The sequence below is a fragment of the Nothoprocta perdicaria genome, unplaced genomic scaffold, assembly GCF_003342845.1.
Source record: "Nothoprocta perdicaria isolate Ctin4 unplaced genomic scaffold, notPer1 scaffold_5, whole genome shotgun sequence".
NCBI lineage: Eukaryota > Metazoa > Chordata > Aves > Tinamiformes > Tinamidae > Nothoprocta > Nothoprocta perdicaria.
In genome coordinates, this window is record NW_020455754.1 from 69,909 (window position 1) to 74,482 (window position 4,574).

Sequence of the window (4,574 nt, forward strand, 5' to 3'; positions counted from 1 at the left end):
TTTTTTCTTTTTTTTTTCTTTTTTTTTTCTTTTTTTTTCTCAGTAGACCTGGCAGGGAGTCATCCTGCCAGGAGCATCTCACTGCACTACTGCTCTCAGGTTGCTCTGCTCCCATTTCCAGCTGCAAAACTGGCTCGGAGGCACTGCCAAACCAATGGGAAAGGGTCTCCTGGGGTATGGGCAGGACTGGGTTGATCCTGGCAGTCAAAGTGCATGGGTGAAACAAGTGCTTTGGGCAAAGAGGAGCTGCTTTCCTGAGCCTTCTGCCACGACACTGCTGTGTGCCGCATGGCGAGGCAGCCGTGGCGCGCGGCCACCACAGATGCTTCCAAAGAGCCTTTTTATTCAAGCACGTAAAAGCAAAACCTTTGTTTGCCTCCTAGCCTCTCAGCTTCTACTGAGAGCTTCTAAGGAAGAAAACATTATTTTTAGCATTTCTGCAAATACCACATTTGTGAGTTTTAGAAACGCTCACTTTTACCATTTTCTTCCTTCAGMTATTTAATGTTCCTTTTTGTGTTTTTTTTTCCCCTCATGTATATTTGGGTGTTGTCCAAATAAATTAATTAAACTTTGAGGATATGATACTTATTTCTTGTTTCAACATCTTTCCCAGATTCCTGCTGCTGGGCGTTGCCCTTAATTAACAGCATTTTTGTTTGAAAACACGTACTTAATGATCATTATGTTCTCACTCTTTTGTTTAGTTTAGGTTTTTCCTATTTCCTTCTGTTTCTTTTTTATTGTTGTTTTGTTTGTTCAAAAAAAAAAGTTTATTTACTTGCAAAGACTGCAGTGTTTATCCAAGTGAATAGTATCTGTAAGTGGAAAAAGAAAAGCCAGGCCAATTTCATTGTTACTCTCCTGTCTCAGCTTAATAGCTCTGTGGTTTCTAATTTTTTTCTTTTTTGTGTGTGTTTCTAATTCCAGCTGTGCAACACACATCAAACCAGTCTGTGGTTATACTTCTCGGTAAACTATGCTACTTAACATTTCATTTAAAAAACAATTAGTTCTTCTTCCTCCACAAGAAAACAAAATGCAGCTACACTAATATTCTTTCAGTTACAGGCACAGAGGCTAGATAATTGATTTCCACTGTATATTAAAAAGCATTATTGTGTTTTGTTAGAGAAAAAACAAGTATTTCTAATCAATGTTTCAAAAGGTAAACTGATTTAATTAGGAAAACTTTTGAATGGGTCAGATATTAAAAGAAAACCTTTTCAAAGTTAGTTGGAAGTTTTGAAGTTGGATSTTGCGTGACTTGCCTGTGACAGGAAAGCAGCCCAGTTTACATCAGTCACGTTTCATCACTATCTGGAGAAGAAGAATGAGGCCTTCTGGAATCACTGTGGAGCTGAGCTTCTTGCGAAAATATTTTATTTCCCATGGTAATTTTTCAAAATGTTTTTTTTATGGATTTTTTTTTCCATAACAAGCCCTGTCTTGTTAAACATAACAAACAAAACTTTTTTTTTTCCTAGACAATATATGACAAGCTCTTTGGGACAAAATCCATAGCAGTTCATGCAGTAGAGAAGCTACATGAATGGTGCATAAAATATTTAGGGCTGGGCTACGTCTTGAACAGAAAATAACATTCTGCTGTAGTCCCAGGGTGTTTTTTTTAACTCAGAGCCACCTTTGCTTTAGGTGGACAATAACGCACTGCTCATCTGCACCACTACCCACTCCTGCTAGTGTCTGTGTGAGGTGACCCACGGAGCTCGTAATGCCAACATTCCTTTCATATCCTTCCTCGCTGAGCCACTCAATGGACACAGGAGAAGAATATCTTTTTTTTTCTTTTTCTTTTTTTTTTTTTCAGTCCGTATAAGGATGTAGGGTGACTTCCTACACTGTCCTGAATCTAGAATGAGGGAGGAGAATCAGCAAACTCAGGCCATGCAAGCTGAGGGCTTGGGTCTGGAAGAATCTGGGACTAGCACATACCTGCTTTAAAGCCCTTTCCCACTTTAACAGTTTACAAGAGCAGCAACACTGCTTTACGTGACTCAAAAGTCATCCTCTCCTTCTCATTAGGAGTGAGATAATTTTGCCCTGAAACCAACAGGAAATAGTAACTGCATTTACCACGTTCAAAGACATCCAGCTTTTAAGTCCAGTTTCCTGTAGTCACTGCTGGTCCCCAAAACACTAGAAAATCTTTCCCAAAGCTTTGGGCCACATGCTATAGCTGTCTTGAACCTGCATGCATGTGACCCCACTGGTGCGGCCTTTAGCATGACTGGCACTGGATCAAAATCAGCGTGTGGCCCCGTTTGTGCTGGGTATCAGCATGAGCAGCATTTCCCTCTGAAGCTATGAAGGACTTAAAATGCATCCCCCTGCATGTCCCTTTCTCCAAACTTCCCACTGAAGCCAGTGTGGAAGGACCAGTAAGAAATGCAGGATATGTTGCTTGTTCTCCTGAATGGAAGTTACAGCATCTCTTTCAAAAAAATGTTATTTAATCATCAGGAGTGACATCTGATTATCTTTGGTGAAGACAACTATAGCCAGATAAATGAAGATGAGGAAATGACCTCCCTTTATCACCTCTGAAGTGGCTAGGTAATCGTTTGTCTTTCTGTTAAAGCTGGAGTCATATACTTTATACTTTCAGATAAGAAGGAAATGGAACACATCCAGGGGGGAAAAAAAAAAAAAAAAAAGCTATTCTCCAAAAGACCACAGAAGTCAAACAGATGCCAGCATCAAAGCAGCCTTGCTTAAGCAGACTGAGAAACAAACTTCCGAAAAGAGCTTTTCCAGAATTCAGCTCCTCCAATTGTGCAAAAGAGAATTACAAAGTCCTCAAAAACATGAGCTGGGGAGGAGTGGCACATGCACAACACTCAGAAATGCCTAAGCAGCAAAACCTAAAGGACTGGGTTTTGCACTGTGGTCAGCCAGAGACACTTAGTGTTGATGATGTAAGATCTGTAACTTGAGAATCTGCTGGGGAAATGTGATGAAGAAGTTGTTCCTGGAACTATTTTAAACTGCCTTGGAGCTTGCAAGTGTATYTGCAGCTGAACAGTTAAGTAAATCCATGTTAGAAAAACACCACTGTTTTCACAAGGTGAGCTAGATGCGCAGTACAAAGTCCTTTTATACTAGTGTCTCTCCCAGCAGGCTCACCAGTTTGGCTAACAGGCCAGAAGGCGTTGTTGACAACACAAATTACTGGCTAATTCCTTTCACACACCTTGACAGGGAGATAAGATAAAGGCAGATGCAGTGCAGGTGTTTACTCCGGTGTGCCACTTTGGTATCCCAGGCTGTGCTGTGTCTTACCATCAGCTCAGCTGCTGAGGACGCACATCAGCTTTTAGAAGTTACTCATGAGGCCTCAGCCATAGTAGTCAGAGGTAAAAAAAAAAAGAGAAGAATTTGCAAAACAGGACTGCCCTCCATTAGTTAGGAAAACAGGGACTCTTCCCTACTCCCAGAAACATTTTCCATTTGGATCATTGATTGATGTATTTAAACATGTTCAATTTGTCCTTGAGGAAGGAAGCAAGACCTGCTCATCCTGCGCTGAGGCAAGTCCCCTCCAACCACTCCTCTTGCCATCTCGTTTCCATGATCAGACTCAGGAATGCCAAAAATAAGAGAGATTTACAACTTGGCATTGCAAAAAAAGACTCTGTCAGCAGATTAACAAATTAGGCAAGTGCACAGTCAGTCTTCCTCCCCCTTGAATTCCCTCTGGAGACAGATATTCAAAGGTTGCCTTCCACCATATCCATTCTTGAATCTCACTTAGCTTGTGTATGGTATGGAGTGAGGACAGTTTAAGCCCTGGCAAGGAGACTGTGTATTTAGTATGTTTCACGACATTCCATATATGGCTTTACCAGCATGTTTTCAGAAGGTAGAAGGAAGGTGCAAACACAATAGAAATAATAATCAAGCAACTTTAAGGAGTGGGGGAAGGAAATGAGCTAATTCCCCACGTTCAGTGCCCAGTCACAGAGACTGAGGGCAGGTAAACAGGAAAAGAGGAAGGAGGAGGTCATTACACCTTTGGCTAGAGAAGCCCCTCTGGGCAGTTGTTTGGAGTTACTGYCATGCTCATCTTTAAGAGATGAGAAAAGACATAGGTCCAGGGGCTATCCAAGGCACACTAGTCCTTGGAAGGATTATAGAGACCAAATAGCCATCTGCACAAATTGGCTGAAAGAGTGTGGTGACTTATTATCTTTGCATGTATAGTCTTATTAAAGCTTCTTTTGTTACTATAAATGTCTATAACTTTTCCATTACGGCAAATCTACTTTTTAAAATTATTATCTTTATGTTATAATTGAAAATGCATTTATCCTTGAGTCTTAGCTAGTGAGGAAGTTGATTCTTAGCGATCTGACTCATAAAACACTCATGAGGCGATGCTGAACTACCCCCCTTTGCCTCCTCCTGTCTCTGGTTCCTTGCACTTCATTCCACTTCTCCCCCTCTGTCTGAGCACAGGGGGCTGAAACCCACAGAAACACTAGTCCGTACCTGTCAAGGCGGCCGGACTCTGCGTTCAGCGGGAGCCGAAGCTCACGGAGAGCTCACGAGAA